The following is a 20,133-nucleotide window of genomic DNA, read 5'->3' as shown; positions in this document are numbered from 1 at the left end:
ATAAGGTCATCAAATCAAGTTCTCTTTCACAAGACTTGGAAAAAAAATTGTAGGCATGACAATGTATCAATCCAGCTTCATCCAAATTTGTTTCTAAATTAAAAGAAAATTGAAAATTTAAAAGACAATATGTAAAATGTCCCAAGCTCCCATGAAAATTTACCTTAACTTCATCCTTTTTCTGGCATCTTCAAATATCCAGATTAAAATCTACCTGAAGAGACTTTCATTAAGAAGCTAATACTGGTAACAAATTGAGTGCCTCACAACCAGCAATAATGCTAAGGAAAGCAGCAAAATATTGAGAAATCACTAGAGAGTAATGAACATCAGAAATAACAGTAACTATTTGGTGGTATTAACTTGAGAATTTAGAACATAATATCCTGCACCGCAAACCTGACAGTGTCTTAAATTAATGAGAAAATACATCTATAAAATAATGTATTGCCATTTATCTTAATAGAAGAAGTTAGTATTTTACAGGAAAAGATTAGCAGACTTGACCAGAATTTTTGTTGCTAATCACATGAGGTTTAGACCATCTCTATTATAATCACAGAGCAAGCAAAACTTCTTTTTTGCCTAAAAAAATACTTTCAAGGGCTCTTGCATGGTATTACAAAGCAGAGCTTTCCATAGCCAAAACCTTCACTTCAAATTGTTATTTTTGTGGGTGGTCCATAAGCCCACTAAGCATTACAGTGTAGAATAAAAATCACCAAAGCAATTTCAATCATACAAAAATGAGCTTATGTGTCAAAAAGAACCAAACCCTAACTGCATTTTTGCTCAGTGTCTTCTCAGATACTTGATCAATTAAATCTTTGAGACAGGATAGGTTTGCTTTTTTTGTATAAAATAGTACTGTGTATGGAACCAGGCAGAACTGCGTCTAGATCTCTTAAGGAAATTTTCAGCTGTAAAGCCAGTTTTGTTTACCATTTTTTCACTACATTCCTAACAATTTCAATAACCTTAAAGAAAGCCTGTTTAGGCATAACAAAATTAACTTTTTGATTTTAGAGACTTAAAGGACATTTCTTTGAATAACATTTCTTAAAAAGGAAACGGTTTTGCTCAAGCAAAGCACAATTAATGTCAACTAATTTTTAGTATTTTTTACAGTACTGACATGCTGCTAAATAACAAGTTGGAAGAAGTAAACCATTTAAAAGGCAAATCTGATTTACATGTGGGAAACTGTTTCTTGTTCACTCATCATCAGAATTACTTAATCTGCACTTTCACACTCTGTGTGAAATGCTACTGAAGAACAAATAACACAATGAAGATTGGTTCAAAACTATCCCCATTCTTTTTGTTTGCTTTTTACAAATGAAAAGGATGTCAAGCACCCCCAGAATACAGTTCATGAAAACAGACTCCCACTTTCTGTGTATGAATTTCTAGAGAGGATGCCATTTTCCAAAAACTACTCTTTCCACTACTCTTTTCTGCAGGGGACTTTTGGACAATCATTTTTTATTGTATGAGGCAAGAACAGTACGGTAACCTCACTTGAGTGTCACAGGTAATAGTTAAAATTTGAAGAACATTTTATCTGTTCATTTCTGCTTTTGACAATTGTTCAACAAAATCAATCAGCTGAGGACAATACGAGCTGTTTGTACACAGATCTAGCAAGACAAGATAAAAGAAGAATGTCTTCTGCAAGTTATATTCGTTTCTAAAATGAAAGGGGAGAACACCCAGCTGTAATCTTAATCCTTGAGAGAGGTGAGTGAGATAATAGCTGAGTTTTACAAGACACAAAAAATAGAACAATGAACTTAATGTTTTCTAACAATTCCACAGTAGACAATGAGCTCAACACAAAGGCGGGTGTGACTGAAACTACATAATCACCTTGATTTGTTCATCAGCATTTCTTATCATTAAAGCACCTTTGACTTTTATTGCTTTTGTTTTTCCAAGAAACAGTTTTGCAAGCTGAGTTGAAGCAGGGGCTGTGGCTGTGGAGCTGAGTTCCTCACACGAAGCACCAATGAAAGCATGGCTGGTCAGCATCACTGCAGGATGCTGGGCTGCTTCCCTGCGCTGACAGGACACTGCTGGCTCCAGATGTGAGCTGGGTCTTGTTATAGATACATATTATATTGTTGGCTTTTTGCAAATATTAACATGAATGTTATGTGTATAAGATTGGAAATTTTTTTTCTATTAATATAGTTTCCTTTATTTCTGTTATTGATGAAACTTAGAAATAGTGGTATAATACATATATGGTGGGCTATGGCATAGTATTAAAATGAAAACTACTTTTGTTTGTATAACCCAAAGACTAAAAAGATAACTAGAGACCCCCTGCATTTTTTTCCAAGTGGTTTTGAGTTAGTGCTGTTGCTTGGATGGAAATCTCTAGATTTGACTCTGAGTCAGCTCTTGCATAAACCATTTTCTGCTGGCACATACCAGTAGTGCTACCTGACATTTTGATATAAAATCTGATTATTTGAATAACTTTGAATATTTCATTATTAGTTGAATGGCAGAGGATTGAGATAGAAGGCAGTTGGGTTGAATAGTGTGCTGCAGGGAATGACCAAACAGTACTGCAGTTCTTGGTTTTTACCAGCACTGGGAGGAGTTCTAGTGGCAAAGTAGATGGAGCAGTATGTGCTCTACAAGTAGGCAAGAACTTTTGGCTGTTTCATAACATGTGGTTTACTCTTGCCATCTGTGTAAGTGCTATTTCTTGTATATTTTGTCTGCCAGTGTTCTCTTATCCCTAGTCTGGATAGCTTGGCAAAGGCATTGTAGTTCAAAGATAAGCTTGAAACTTATTTAGGCTATAGCATTAAAAAGGAACAAGCAGGCATTTAATATAATTTTGTTTTTTGTCCTACCCTTCCCCTTTTGTCATCCTTGACATTTGTTAAAGCAATTTAAAGTCAGATTATGTTGTATTTGCACATCTTCTTTCATGGTGACCAAGAAAAACAGGTTTTTTACACAAGTTTGCTGGTAGCAATTAGGAATAAGCCTGAGCTATGTCAACAAACAATTATAGAGTATGAATGGAATCAATCTAGTATTTCTTGTTGGATTTCATGGAGAAATTTCTCATGCCAAGGAAGAAGCAGTTTGTTCAACAGGGAAAAAGTCACATAAGTTCAGTTTTTGCACATGTATGTGGCCATTGTCATCAGAGGCACAGACACATGGATATGGCAACATTTCTGTTCATTATTTCCCTGCGGTTGTTTTGTCCTTTGTAGCCTGAGCTGTATTGTAATTACTAAAATTACTAACGGGGGTTCCCATGCTTTATAGCTCCTGTATTTGTGCACCACTTGAGGTTCTGATTTTATGTGTTTATTGTATTCTGAGATTGTTTTGTTTGTGTGGCGTTTTTTTAACTTTGTTTTGTTTGGTGATTTTCCCCTGTGAAGGGCTCTTTTGTAAGTTGCTGTTTTGCACTGACAAGGACTCTCAGTCTTTCTTGGTGACCCTTTCTTTTACACTGATATTGCTGCAGAAGAGTGTGTGTTTTAGAGATACTCACTTATTGAGAGACCGCCAGCTATTCACAACCCTTTACGGAAGTAAATGTGAACGCCGTTTATTTCTATCGTTAGTACATCTTTTATAGGGTTCTACAGGGTCTGCGGGCTAAGCAAGTTACTATTGGCTAATACACACAGGTTTACATTTTTTCCTCCTCTATGCAAGGATATCGTTTTGCTTTACTCTCTCTTCTGCAGGAAAGTTTCAAAGAGTTTAGCCTTTAATATCACAACTTATTTCAAAGACTGGTTTGTGCAGACAGGCCTTTATTAATATATAAAATATAGCAACACTCACTGTTTGCTCTTTGATCTTAATTCTGCAGGGAAACATTATCTTATTAGGGAACATCTGTGGCAACATGAAGGCAAGAAACAAAAGGGAAGAGGTAGAGAAGAGGGAAAAGGATAATGAAAAATGTTTTCAACTTCTGCAAAATATTTTAAATTATGGAGTGGATTCAGAAATCATTTGTAATCTCAAATACTTCAGACAAAAATTTTCAAATTGTTTTGAAAAATATTTGTAGCATAGAGTGTGGGACTGTGTGCATTAATGGACAGGACTGAAAAGTCCTGGCAGAGAAATATGTTAGCTATGGGCTGGCGACTTGTTTTTGAAAATTAAGCAGCTTGACTTCTAAAGTAAGACTGCCTCAAATGCATATTTTGGTAGAACTTCCCTGTGTGGTTTGCAGTGGTCTAATATCTGTCCTATTTCCTGGGACAGTGTCCAGCTCTGAGGGACTGCTGGTCACAAATACAGTCTTTGTGCTCTACTAGGAACAGCTAGGAAGTTTCAATATAATTTTCTATCTGTTTTATAGCTATCTAGTATGCAGGTCACGGTTTCTGCATTGTCTTTCTGAACACCATCTGTCTCTAATCTGCTGTTGTTTGCCATATTGACCCATGATCAAAAGTTATTTTGTGATTAGGATTGCTGTTAGGGTTCTTACTTAGTTTTATGAACCTTAAGGAGTGTTGTGTACTAGTACCTATGGTATCAAGACCAGAACACATTCTAGTAAGTTTGTGAAGATGGCATGGATGACTCTGGAGAATAAGTTAAGATTGTTCGTGAGGGGAAAAACTAAAATGCTTTGGTTGACACTGGTGCAAGAAGAGGAGATGCATAAACTAATGAATAGAGAAAAAATGTCCCATCAGCACAATGTGGCTGAAAATTTCAAAGTACACAGGTGGTTGTTTTTTCTTTTGGTTCTAAAAAATGTGTGTTCCTCCCTTTCTCAGAATTGAAATGCATTAAACAGTAGTTTTTTATTTGAGGCAGTACTGCAGAGTTGTTGATAGATGACCTTGAGTGCAATATTTCTTAATGCTCTCTTCCTTTCTACAGAAAGATCCAGATTACCTGAAGCTCTGGTTGGATAGTTTTGTGTCTAGTTATGAACAATTTATGGATGTGGACTTTGAGAAGCTGCCAACAAGGTATGTAGAATTACAGACCTGTTCATCTTTCCCTGATATCTGAAACACACCTAGCTGGGAACCCAGTCTTGTTCAATGGCAGTGCTGCCTTTAAACAAAAGAAAGTTTTTTTGTTGTTAAGTGGCACTCCCATCCATTTCAAGGTCAAGTTGGGCTGGGAATGATGAAACTAGACAAATACTGGTATTTGCATTATATTAGGAAATTGGCATGAGTGCTCCTTGTTCTTGCTCATAGAAATATAATTGTTATTCCTTGTGTTCCTCTTATTTTTTTTTAATAAGTATTTCTTAAATGTTGCATATGAAATAGTCTTTACTATCTGCATCAGCAGTGACAGAAGAGAAGCAAGATATAGGTAAAGAGTTTGTAATTTTACTTCAGGGATTACTTTAAGGTTGTATGAAATTCTCAATGAAAGATTCGGATATCTTAGTTGAAAACATTTCAAAATTAAAATATGCACCAGATATAGACTTGAGAGTGATCTCCTTTCATCCACAAAGACTTCAGAGTAGGGGTATTGCTGACATCTCTCATGTTGCTGACCAAAAGCTCCCACTTATAATCATGAGGGTCTGTTGGAGCCTGATTTCAGAGTTTCATATTCAGTATTTTAAATTTGTATGCTGTGTTATCATGATTGTGTTTTCATGTCTGACTTTGAAAATGAGGAGTGAAAACTTAGGCATTGGATGTTTTCTCTTGCTTTTGAGGTTCTTGGATGAACTAGGGATTTTAAGGAAAAACAAATGGCAAAGGATTCTGATTTAATGAGAACTGGTGTCAGTATTATAGCTGATACAACTAATGGTGTTTGAAAGCAAAGAATGGTGCTCCTTGCATGATGGCTGCATTCCAAGCCTTGTTGAAATCAACGGAAATTCTTTAATGGGCTTTGGATCAGATCCTGTTTGAAGTGCAAGTGATAGCCTCGACTGTTACAAGGAAATGAAGAATGCTGCAACTGGACCTCAGCAGATAAAACCTAGACTTCCCAGCTCTTTGTATTAAAATTTTTCTCATAATGCCTATATGAGTGCAAAATATATAGTGCAATTACCAATAAAAAAGACCTTCAAGTTAATTCTGTGCTCTTTCTGAGAATTTATTCCTTTGTAGTATCAAAAATGCATCTTACGATGTTTAGTTAAGGAAAAAAGTTTGTCCTTTGACACAGGTTATCTTTAGCATACTCTTTGGTATTGAAATACAAACACTAGAAGAAAAGAATGTCTTGGAACTTTGATTTTAAGTTTTTTTAATTTATATGTACTCTGAGCTTAAGTGGTTTTTAGTATATGTGTTCATGATTTTCATGTTGGGCTTTTTTTCAACAACATAAAGCTTAGTTATGCAGAACAGTACCAGCATCTTCATTGTGATAAATGGTGACTTTAGTGAGTGTAAAAATAATGTGTGTTTTTCTGAGCTTAATGACAGGATTAGTGATTTAGTCTGGAAGAATAGCAGCGTGTGGATTTAGACTCGTTTGTGTAACAGATGTAAAGAAAAAGCATCAAAACAACATAGGGATGAAGGCAGATCATTCCTGTGCTTTTATGTCTGCATTAAAAACAAACAACCAACCAACCAAACAAACCTATGGCAATCAGACACTAGAATTAATAATTGCAGTTTCTGGCCATATTTGCATTTGTGATATAATCAGGCATTGAAAAGTGTTATCTGTTTGGGCTTTGTCAATTTGTATTACAGGCCTTTCCAATGTGAAAACAGCAATAGTGGGTGTATGAAAAAGAAAAGTAGGTCAGTGTGGAACCACCAAATGATGATTTCAAATGACTCCAGGGGCCACAGGACCCTGTGGACTCACTTTATTGATTTTTTAAACTGGATTCCTTATTAGACAGCTAATTCTATCTTTTGCACTTAAAGTATGATGCTAGCTAAAATGAGAAACTGACTGATTTTATTTTTTTTTCCTTCTATAAATTTTGGTATGTTTTACAGCTAAATGCCTGAAAGACCTTGATGCCAGGAAATAATGAGAAACTGCTTAGGGAGAAGGCTTGTACAGATTGCTGGACACACTAACCTTTTGGAAGACAGGCATGAAATTTTGTGTCAATCTAAAACATATGTGGGGGTTTCTGTCATCCAAGAAAATACCAGTTAAGAAATGTAAAGATTCTATTACAGGTTTGGTTTGGGGTTTTTTCCTTCCTGAAAGAAGGACTTTTAATTGGCACTGTCGATGATTTAACTCATAAGAATTTTTTTTTCTATAAATTAGAATATCTAATTTCCTGAAGTCTGCTTTGGAAATGTGAAAGATGCTAAGCAGTACAGAATTAGGAAACCTCTAAATATAGTGTGTGAGTGTACCCAGTATGATTTGACCGTGTAAGTAGAGCTTATACAGTTACACAGCTTATAGGCTTACACAGCTTCAGTTCTACCCCATCTTTGTGCCTCTACTCTGTATGAAATGGCCCATTGATGATGTTATTAATGACTTTGCTGAAAAGGTGAATATAGCTATGCTAATGGTTGGATCGTTGAGCACAAAAAACCAGCAGACCTGTATGTTATTTCCCTCAAAACATGTATCCTTGTCATATATATATTTACCATAAAAAGGATAAAACCTTTACCAGCTGGTTGGAGGATTTTTTTCTCCTCGCTGCAGAAGAATTGTCATTTGATTCAATACTTTTAAAAATAAAGGCCTCCAGAGTGTTGTCATACTTTTTTTCAGCTTTTGGTTTGCATGATCTTGAGCAAAGGAGCTTAAAGGAAGCTCATGCAAAGAATCACAGAAACCATATTTTATTAACTTGCTGACTTCAAATCCACCTAAAAATCATGCAGAAATCATGATAGGAATACTGATTACATGTTTGTTGAAAAATAAAACCTGGTTTGCTATAGCAGTTTCTTCCCAAGTGTTTACCACTGTCAGAGGAGAGTTCCCACTGTGTGTTTGAGCTGGAATAGGTGCATACAATGTGGAGGTGATTCAGTTCTCTTTCAGACACCTGACATAGTTTGTGTGGCTGCATAGCCATGTTAATGTAATGAAGGAAATTATAAATAAAAAGAACCCAAATGTGTCAAGTTCTTTGACATATTTTTGAGATAGCATACCAGCAGTAAAATAACTATGATAAGGTATGTTTTTTTCATATTCATTTTTTTCCTTCCTTTTGGAGTACTTACTTTAAACAGGAAGTCTGCCTGGGAAAAATTGGTACTACATGTCAACAAATTTAAATATTTGTTTTAAATCAAAGGGTTTTTTGGTGGTGTAGTAGTAATTTGGTCTGGGGTGAAAACAAGCTTGATGACTTATAAATATTTACATTTATTTGTATACTCCAGTGTATTAATTTTGTGTAATGCGAATTAGGATTTCTCATGCTGGTCTCACACATCTCTCCCAAATTCTCATGGCTTGTGCAACAGACAGGCAGCTTCTGCAAAGAAAACATTCTTTGGGATGTGAGGCATGAAGGGTATGCTGTTTGCTCTCTTGTAAAGCATTTCATGATCTTTCTGAAAAAGACTTGTTGGCCATTTTAGGGAATTAACTTCTGGAGATACTACTTCAGCTGTCAAAAATTACAGTTTTCCTAATACTGAGAGAGAATTACCAGAATCTGAATTATCAGATTATGAGAAACCATGCTTGTAGTTCCAGAGAGCATGGATCTGCCAGCATCTTGAGAAGTGAAGTTGCTATCACAGAAATTAAATTTCCTTCTTGGCATTTGTGTTAGGAAAAAACCAGTTGCTCCCAGTTTTGTGCTTAGTGTTGCTATCAGTTTAGATCTTAGCCTGTAAAATGTGTGTTACAACTCTCTGAATCCCTCAAGATTCTGAATTCCACAGTCTGAAAAGCAAATTGCACAACTGTGTGAAGAGGCTAGGGAATGAACCGTAGGTGGTTGTATGTATAAGTATAGGTAACATTTGTTTTCTAGCATATGGGAGCTTTCTGTCACTTACACCAGTCTAGGTGTTTTACTAATATGATTTTCCCTCCTATAAAGGCTTCCTTTTCAACATTAGAGGCTAAACAAGTGATTGTTCCCCATTTTCCTCAAATAATACCCATCACATTGTATAGGGTTACTCATTGCGTTTCTACACATCTCTTTTGTATTTTTTCTTGCATAGATGCAACATACACAGCAGTTGTATCAGTGAGGTTTTGAGCTTACTGAGTATTTTTGTTGTAACTTTCCTCTGGCTTTGGCTGTGTTGAAGGCTTGTGTAAGCTGTGAGGCTCCTGCTTGTCTTCTTTTTTCTGCATACAGTTCATAGAGGATTTGTGTGGGTAAATAGCTGCTGCTAAAGGCTAACTGTTTTTAGCATGTGCAACACTGGATAAAGAGTTTTCTTCCTGAAAAATGTTCTTACAGATCTGTAGATTTCTATACTCTTACTGAAATGGGTTTCCTTATGGTTGTTCCTGGGTCATTTTCTTATTTGGTTTTGGATCACTGGGAAAAAAAATGAAACCACAAATAAACCCATTCTTTTCTTCATGTCTTGCTTCTCCCTGGTGTGTTTCTAAAGATGTTTAATTTGCAGAAAACAATAGGCAAGATAATTTTGTATGACTTTTTGAAATTTATATAAGAACAATACGAGGTTCACAGTGGATGAATACCAATTGGGCTTCAATAACTATGTAATAGTTGGCATCTCATTTATTTGGACACTTTAAATCTTCAGTAGAAAGTCAAAAATGTTCTTCCAAATGCATTTTGTTCTCATGCTTTTTTCCACTGTGGCTGTTCCTGGAGATTTCCTAGGCCATTTGTTTACCTGATGAAGATCATGCAGTTTCTTTGTGGCAATTAAGGCAAGTCATTGCAAGAAGGACAATTTAGGAAGACACTTAATGCATTTTAACACCGTTTTTTTTGTTTGGTTTTTTTTTTTTTTTTAATGTAGTTCATTGCTGGGGAAAAGAAAGCTCAAAGTGGCTTATTGTCACCAGACATTTCCTTGTGGTTCATTAGAAAGTGTTTGTGATGAGTCAGTTGGGTGACCTTTCCCACAGAACTTCACTGGAACACTACGTGAGTACATGGAGATGGATTGGCAGCTTGGCATTTGTATGATTAACAATTTTGTGTCTGTTTTTTTTCATTAGGGTGGATGACATTCTGCCAGGAATATCACTGCTTCTTGATAACATTCTTCAGGTCTTCAAGCTCCAGTTGCTACAGTGTGTCCAGAAAATGTCAGATGGCCTGGAAGAGCAGCAGCTGACTCTGTCACTTTTACTTGTGAAATCCTTTATCATCCTTTGCAGGTATTTGTTATAATTGTTACCGCAGCAAGGCTATTGTTTTGTTTAAGAAATCTTGATGTAGCCTATAAATATAGATTTTAATGACACATGCAATGTGATTTGATGCCTTCCAATAGGTAGAGAGAAATGACACTTCTCCCAGTCTTCAAAATAAAGGCAGAGGGAATAAAAGAGAGAGAGGAGAGAAACACAGTCATCTTAGCAATACTGTTTGCAATAGGAATAGAAGGGTGTTAAACACTAAACTCCTTGTATCTATAGGAGATAAATCTATGGGAATTCAAGATATGATGTATCTCATATAAGAAACACCTCTAAAAGAAAAGGTGCACTCTAACAAGTGTGAGCTATGAAATAACTTGGGAGAGTTGTACAAGGAAGAACTGTTTCACATTCTTAACGTGCTTATAATTCCATAAACAGTTTGTGGACCTTATTATTGCACTACTCATGCAGCTGATTACCTTCTGAAACTTCTGACTGATAGTGTAATTCTCTTGATACAAATAAATCGACTTAGTTTTTAGGATCTATTCCTCACTGTTTCTTCAGTCTGCTGTTGTAAAATGCTTTCAGAGAGAGGAAGGGGATAAAATATAGTAGAGATTATTATTATCTCCTTTACTGAGGAGTATTTGAAACAGTATTTTTGAATACTTTGGCTCAACTTCCCTATGAAACAATACAAAGAGCTGTATAGCAGTGTTTTAAGTATCCTGGAATATTGAATATAAGCAGAGTGGATGGGTGGTAATATGTTTCTGAGTTACAAACTGGTGTCAGCTTCGCTTGATGAAAAGTTCTCCTACATCATCACTTTGGTATCTGATCTTTGTAACTTCAAAACTGAGAAATCCTTAGTTGTTGCTTTATTTTCTAAAATAATTTATTAAGTGTTTGTTTTGTTTCAGAGAATTTAAAGTGAGTAAGTGTTTCTAAGTTGTATGTTTTCTAAAGTTTTAGAAAGTCTATGTGCTAGTAAAGTGGAAGTTATTGTCTTTGTTATCAGATGCCATTTCTGAGCTTTCTATTTAGGGTGTCCTGGGAATCTGCTTAACCTCTGAAACCCCAATTTCCAAATGGAATTTGCCTGTAGCAGAGTGACTTGAATATTTCTTGCTGTTAGATGAAAATTTGTGAGTTCTGTAATAGAGACAGAAATAAACATTTGAGTTTATACAGTGTTTTGGAGAGTATTTTTAAAATGCTGGTATCCTTCTGTATGAATATAGACAAAATGCTAAAACAAACATTGTTTGAACTAGTTTCAAATGGTATACTGTGTACAGTCTGCGGTTTTTATGTTGTTGTCTCAGTTTTAGAAGACAGGTGTCTGCTAGGGAGGGCAGGAGCCTCCCTTGGAATGAAAGAATGTAGACCCCTCCCTTTGAATTATTATAATTCTAAAACAAAGGGGCTTTCAGGCAGAGATCTGGGGATAAGAATAACAGTCCTTTACTAGTATAACCAGACAAAAACACAACAATAAGTACAGCATTAGCAAGAAAACAGAACCAGGGGCCCCGTGACAGCCATCTCGGCCAAGACGGGAATGGATGGAGGAGAGGCTTTGCTTCACAAAGCCCCTTGGGCAGTCAGGCCCAGTGCTCTTGCAGGGCTCTAAGGAACACTCAGCTGGAACAGCAGGGATTAGCTGAGATCCCGGGCCAATGGCTGAGGTATATCAGCAGCTATGATGACATCACATCAGAGACAGAATCAATTTAAACCTCACTCTGATAACACAGCCATGACAACACCAATTACATCCCCTTTGTGGCAATAGACATGTCATAGCACCTGTGTTACTTTCTCTGAGACCCCACAGCTGTGACACAACCAGTTTTTCCCTCTCAGTGCCCTCACAGCAGTGGGAACCCTAATTTACGCCTCTCTGTGACACCACAGCGGCGACAGACCAATTATTCCCCTCTCTGTGACATCACATCAGAGACAGAATCATTTTAATGCTCTCTGTAATACCACAGCTATGAAAAGCCCAATTTCATTCCCGTTGTGGCAACAGACATGTCATAGCACCTGTGTTACTTTCTCTGAGACTCCACAGCTGTGACAGCTTCAGTTTTCCCCTCTCTCTGACATCACAGCAGTGACAGACCACATTTCACCCCTTCTCTGACACTACAGATGGAACATCCCCAATTTACACCTATCTGTAACATGACAGCAGTGACTGGCCCTATATTACCAACTCTGTGACGTCCCAGCTGCGACAGCCCCAATATTCCACTCTCTGTGAAACCACATCAGTGACATCCTCATTTTTCCCGTCTCTGTGGCACTGCAGCAGTGACAGGCCCAATTTACACCTCTCTGTGACACCACAGCGGTGACAGACCCATTGTTCCCCTCTCTGTGGCATCACATCAGAGACAGAACCAATTTAAGACTCTCTGTGATACCACAGCCATGACAAGGCCATATTCATCCCCTTTGTGGCAACAGACATGTCATAGCAGCTGTCTTACTTTCACTGAGACTCCACAGCTGTGACAGCTTCAGTTTTCCCCTCTCTCTGACATCACAGCAGTGACAGACCACATTTCACCCCTTCTCTGACACCACAGATGGAACAACCCCAATTTACAACTATCTGTAACACCATAGCAGTGACAGGCACAGTATTACCAACTCTGTGACATCCCAGCAGTGACAGACTCAATTTCATCCCCTCTGTGACATCACATCAGTCACAGACTCAATTTACGCCTCTCTGGGACTCCACAGGCGTGACAATTTCATTTATGCATCTATGTGACACCACAGTAGTGACATACCCACTATTCCACTCTCTGTGAAACCACAGCAGAGACAGGCCAAATTAACGCATCTCTGTGACACCACAGCGATGACAGACCCATTATTCCCCTCTCTGTGACATCACATCAGAGACAGAATCAATTTAAGACTCTCTGTGATAGCACAGACATGACAACTTCAATTTCCTCTCCATTGTGGGAACATACAAGTCATAGCACCTGTGGTACTTTCTCTGAGACTCCACAGCTGTGACAGCACCAGTTTTCCCATCTCTGTACCATCACATCAGAGACAGAGACAATTTAAGACTCTCCGTGATACCACAGCTGTGACAACCCAAATTACATCCCCGTTATGGCAACAGACAAGTCATAGCACCTGTGTTACCTTCTCTGAGACTCCACAGGAGTGACAGCTCAGATTTTCCCCTCTCTCAGCCCTCACAGATGTGGGAACATTAATTTATGCCTCTCTGTGGCATCACATCAGAGACAGAACCAATTTAAGACTCTCTGTGATACCACAGCCATGACAAGCCCAATTTCATCCCCTTTGTGGCAACAGACATGTCATAGCACCTGTGTTACTTTCTCTGAGACTCCACAGCTGTGACAGCCCCAGTTTTCCCCTCTCTCGGCCCTCACAGCAGTGAGAACCCCATTTTACGCCTGCCTGTGACACCACAGCAGTGACAGACCCAGTTTCCCCCCTTTTTGACATCACAGCGGTGACAGACTCAATTTCATCCCCTCTGTGACATCACATCAGTCACAGACTCAATTTACGCCTCTCTGGGACTCCACAGCCATGATAATTTAATTTACGCTTCTATGTGACACCACAGTAGTGACATACCCAATATTCCACTCTCTGAAACCACAGCAGTGACAGACCAAATTAATGCATCTCTGTGACACCACAGCGGTGACAGACCCATTATTCCCCTCTCTGTGACGTCACATCAGATACAGACGGAATTTAAACCTCTCTGTGATACCACAGCAATGACAACTTCAATTTCCTCCCCTTTGTGGGAACATACAAGTCATAGCACCTGTGGTACTTTCTCTGAGACTCCACAGCTGTGACAGCACCAGTTTTCCCCTCTCTGTGGCCTCACAGCAGTGGGAACCCCATTTTACAGCTGCCTGTGACACCACAGCAGTGACACAACCAGTTTTCCCCTCTCTATGATATCACAGCAGTGACAGAACAAATTTCACCCCTTCTCTGACACCACAGATGGAACAACCCCAATTTACACCTATCCATAACACTATAGCAGTGACTGGCCCAGTATTACCGACTCTGTGACATCCCAGCAGTGACAGAGTCAATTTACACCTCTCTGGGACTCCACAGCCATGACAACTTAATTTACGCTTCTTTGTGACACCACAGTAGTGACATACCCAATATACCACTCTCTGTGACATCACGTCCAACACAGAAGGAATTTAAGCCTCTCTGTGACACCACAGCCATGACAAGCCCAATTACATACCCTTTGTGGCAACAGACATGTCATAGCAGCTGTCTTACTTTCTCTGAGACTCCACAGCTGTGACAGCACCAGTTTTCCCCTCTCTGTGCCCCCACAGAAGTGGGAACCACCTTTTTACGCCTGCCTCTGACACCACATATGTGACAGACCCAGTTTCCCCCCTTTTTCACATCACAGCAGTGACAGACCAAATTTCACCACTTCTCTGACACCACAGATGGAACAACTCCTATTTACACCTATCTGTAACACTACAGCAGTGACTGGCCCAGTATTACCGACTCTGTGACATCCCAGCAGTGACAGCCTCAATTTCATCCCCTCTGTGACATCACATCAGTAACAGAGTCAATTTACACCTCTCTGGGACTCCACATTCGTGACATATCCAATATTCCCCTCTCTGTGCAACCACAGCAGTAACACAGCCAGTTTTCATCTCTCTGTGACATCACAGCAATGAAAGGCCAAATTTACGCCTCTCTGTGACAGCACATCAGAGACAGAATCAATTTAGGACTTTCTGTGATACCACAGCCATGACAACTTCAATTTCCTCCCCTTTGTGGCAACAGAGAAGTCATAGCACCTGTGTGACCTTCTCTGAGACTCCATAGCTGTGACAGCCCCAGTTTTCCCCTCTCTCAGCCCTCACAGCTGTGGGAACCCAAATTAACACCTCTGTGACACCACAGCGGTGACAGACCCATTATTCCCCTCTCTGTGACGTCACATCAGAGACAGACCAAATTTCACCCCTTCTCTGACACCATAGATGGAACAACCCCAATTTACACCTATCTGTAACACCACAGCAGTGACTGTCTCAGTATTACTGACTCTGTGACATCCCAGTAGTGACAGCACCAATATTCCAGTCTCTGTGAAACCACAGCAGTGTTTCACACAGACAGACCCAGTTTTCCACTCTCTGTGGCATCACGTCAGAAACAAAACCAGTTTACGCCTCTCTGTGATACCACAGTCATGAAAACCCCAATTTCATCCCCTTCGTGGCAATAGACATGTCATAGCACCTGTGTTACCTTTTCTGAGACTCCACAGCTGTGACACAACCAGTTTTCCCCTCTCAGCGCCCTCACAGCAGTGGGAACCCTAATTTACGCCTCTCTGTGACACCACAACGGTGACAGACCAATTATTCCCCTCTCTGTGACATCACATCAGAGACACACCCAATTTACACCTCTCTGTGATGCCACAGCCGTGACAACCCAATTAATGCTTCTATGTGATACCACAACAGTGACATAACCAATATTGCATTCTCTGTGACACCACAGCTATAACAGACCCAGTTTACTCCTCTCTGTGACATCACAGCTGTGACAGGCTCAATTTACACCTCTCTGCGACTCCACAGCGGTGACAGACCCATTATTCCCCTCTCTGTGACATCACATCAGAGACAGAACCAATTTAAGACTCTCTGTGATACCACAGCCATGACAACCCCAATTTCATCCCCTTTGTAGCACCAGACAAGTCATAGTACCTGTGTTACTTTCTCTGAGACTCCATAGCTGTGATAACCCAAGTTTCTGTCTTTGTGTGACACCACAGTAGTGGGAACCCAAATTTAGCCTGCCTGTGACACCACAGCGGTGACAGACCCATTATTCCCCTCTGACATCACCTCAGAGACAGACCAAATTTCACCCTTTCTGTCACACCACAGATGGAACAACCCCAATTTACACCTATCTGTAACACTATAGCAGTGACTGGCCCAGTTATTACTGACTCTGTGACATTCCAGCAGTGACAGCCCAAATTTCATCCCCTCTGTGATGGGCCAACGAACAATGTGTGCGGGAATATGCCGGTAGGCGTCCGGTCACTGGAAAGAGTGAGCGCTGCAGGAAGGTGAGTAAGGCAGGTGATTAGCAGGCAGCTCGCGCTCGAAGCTTTCAGACTGCAAGAGGAACGCAGCTGCCGCTTGCCCACTGCTAAATAGACGCTAGCTGTCGTCTGGAAAAAGTTCAGCCACAGCTTCCTTGTGCTGCTACCTGCTGCTGTTGCTGCTCTCTGCGGGAATTTTTGTGCTTTCCCTTAGACTCCGAGATGCAGAGAAATGCCCTGCACAGCACAGAAGCCTGCCACATCGACGGTGGAAGAGAGTGCTGCAAATCCGTGTTTGCGTGAGTGGCAGGGGTAAGCTGCACAAATATGTGTTGTCCTGGCACGCGTTCTCCTCACCAGATGCAGTGGAAAATCTCTCCCCTTTATGTTCGTGAATCATTTAGGTTTAGCTGTTGCCACGGCGGCGGAAAGCCCGGAACACCGCGACTTCTCCAGAAGCAGCCTTGAGAAAGGCTGGCCCGAAGCGCATGCGAGCAGCTTCGAGCAGTCGAGTGATTCCAGCTCAGCTCAGTAATAGTATAGTGATTTCAGCTCAGCTCAGCTCGGCAGCAGCGGCGGCAGGCAACACAGGAAGCAGGGACGAGATAGCTGGTCCAGCGTTCCACCGAGGCACAAGCCTTTATTCAGGCAAAGGTTCGGCAAAGGGTGCTGGTAACAGCGAATCTCCCGAACAGAGGAAAACCCGGGATATTTATGGGGAAGGAGAGGGGCGGGGGGAAGCCCGAAATACCTGTATCGGGGTGGGACAGCAGGGGGGAACACCAATGAAACACAACAGTTTAACATAACTAACTCAAAGACCCCTGGGAGCGACATTGTGTCGCTCTTACAGAGAAGTATCTCCTCTCCAGGGGAGGGCCAGTATCTCGGGCCCAGTGGGCTCCTCCGTACCCACAAGCTGTGGTATGCTTAATGATATTTTCTAAATTTTTGGTGCAAATATTTCATTATTCAAAATGAATTGTGGTCTAAATTTCTAACGCACATACTATATTAATTGAATGTTCTTAGGGCATCAATTCCTTTTGCTTTTCAAAGTAAGATATACTTCTATCATGCATATGAATATCAAAAAAAACTATATACATAATGAATGAAAACTTAATATAACTAGATATTAATTAGATAATAAACATTATTAATAACATATGTGAGATGTATATATATAAATTACTGTTAACCACTAAAACACTGTACCAGTATCTCAGAGTCTGCACACAGCCAATAAACTTCAAATCGGGGGAGGATTGGATAACTGCCTTCAGAAATGATTCTCCAAGCCCGCTTCTGTTGGAATCCAAAATAAAAGCCTCTCTGAGCTCCTCAGAGGGAGAAAACAAAAGATATTAAACCGTGGATATAGAGTAAAAGTGTACATTTTAGTTTTAAGTAGGTAAAAATAGAGCTTAAGTGTCCCAAGAGCCTGTGTCAGCTAGTGAAAAGCCTTATTACCCACTTTAAAGTTCAGTGATAATACCCTTTGCAGATTCAGCTTAGCTCTGGATGTCATGAAAATAGAGTTTGTGTTCTTGGATAAGAACAGACAGGATTATTCACATAAACATATAATACCCTATATGTAAGATTTAAGTAAAAAGAACATTGCTTTTGCATGTTAGAATTAAGTTTGGATTGGTGTACAAAGTATTGTTTTAGAAGTGTGTTTTTAGCTAATTGGATGATTATGAATTTAACCTCCTGTATTGGGGATGGAAAAAAAAACATCCAAAGAAGAACAGTGCCACCATCATTGTCACCGACTGTTTTCACAGCCCAGGATGACGGAATGCCACACTGAGAAGCTGCCACTCAGAATTCGAGACTTTATGCCAAAAGCTTTTAGCCAAGACTTTAACTCTATGAACTCTTTGACTTTGAGACTGATGCTTTTATACAATAACCACCTTTCTAGCAACCACCAACCGCTTGTGTCTCTTTAAGACCTGGAAAATTCCCTTGAATCCTCATTGAAGCATCGACATGTATCCGGGTGAAATAAACACCACAAATAGATCAATGAACAACAGATGCACAGGACACTGTCAGCTTGGATCTACGACTAACACCTCCCCTGCCACTGTCTTGACAGAGAAAGGAAAAACTTGAAAGTCTCGTGACAGAGTGCAAAATATACTGAACGCTGTTTCTAGGAAGCACCCGCATCACTACTTAAAGGTATGGGTCAATTAAGGAGCAATACCAACAAAGCTCCGAGACAAGAAGCCTGGAGAGTCAGGGTTGGTTTTTTTTGCCTCTCTTCCTTTCAGTGACTTTTCCAAGCAAACGCTGAAGCTGACAAGCCACGAGTGTCCTCCAGCACCCCTCGCCGGGACTCGCTCCCACACTGGCGCCGGTCCAGGTGCGGGGAGACCAGGGGAGCCACGCGAGCCCCGGCAGCTCGGTTCTCCCGGTCCTGGACGGAGCGCGGCTCCCGGCGGGAAAGCGGCTCCTCCGGCAGGCGGGGGCGGCCCCCCACCGGGAGAGCCCCGCCCACCCTGCGGCACCGGCACCGACCCGAGGGAGCCCCAGGGTCACCCGAGCCTCGCAGACACAGCGGCAGGGACGGACAAGGCTCTTCCTGTCCAGGCGCAAAGACCCGTTCCGCCTCGGCGATGCCCTGGGGAATGAATGCCGGGAGTGCCCCGCCGAAAGAGATTTCGTGCTGGGCAACGAGGGGAAGCGCCTCGCTCGGGGAATGCAGTGGCACGGCCCATTTAAACCCTTTAAACGCTGGGGAAGCTTTTCCTTCAATTTAACCACGGACAGTGAGACAACAGAGGCCGTTTACCTCAATTTAAACCGATACAATAGCAAAACAGTAAGTTCTCCCCGTCAATTGAATCCCCTAACAGAGCAGAAAAAGAGGGGTTTCCCTCAAATGATGGGAAAAGGGAGATTTTTACCTCAATTAAAATCCTTTAAAAGCAGGGACAACAGGGCTTTCCCCTCAGCTTAAACTTTAGGATGATGAAAATGGGGGAGTTATCCTCAATTCAAATCCACAAAATGCCATCGATATTTTTTTCCCTTCCATTTAAAATGGAACTCGGGGATTCCCTATTGACTGAAACCCCTAAGACTGTGGAAAAGGCAGGTTTTCATTTGATCGACACCCTTAAAATCACAGGTGAAGGGGGATTCCCCCCAGTTCAAACAGACTGAGGAGTTGCTTCCTTTAGTTTAAACTCCTTTTAAACTAAATGGAAAAGGAGTAATTGAAGAGGAGTTGCTTCCCTCAGTTTAAATTCCTTTCATCCTCATCATCCCCATTTTTTCTAGGGACACTTTGGAGGGACTGGCAAGATGAAATCAAAAGGGAAAAGGAGAAAGATCCCCCCTGCAAATCCATGCACTGGTTCACCTGCTGCTGCTTGACAGAGGTTTGTCTGACACCTGGTGCTGCTGCCGGTCGGAGTGTGAGGGTAGGGGCGGAAAGGGCTCGCCGCTCGTTCCCTGAACACCTCCTTGTCTGCACCTGACATGCTGGGGCACTCGGCTTCCCTTTATACGGCCAAGGACTCCTGTCCTCCTTCAGGTGCCCAAAGCTGAAATCGGAATTTCACCTTCAGAATTCCATGTGTCTGAGGTTCATGACTCCCAAGGAGTTATTCCCCAGCAATCATTCAATCACAAATTTTTCCTCAAGGCAGTCATTACTGCCTTGGCCTTCTGTGGACATGTTTCAAACATTC

Source organism: Poecile atricapillus, chromosome 33, assembly GCF_030490865.1.
Source record: "Poecile atricapillus isolate bPoeAtr1 chromosome 33, bPoeAtr1.hap1, whole genome shotgun sequence".
Lineage (NCBI taxonomy): Eukaryota > Metazoa > Chordata > Aves > Passeriformes > Paridae > Poecile > Poecile atricapillus.
The sequence above is the reverse complement of the archived record's forward strand: the minus strand, read 5'-3'. Positions refer to the sequence as shown.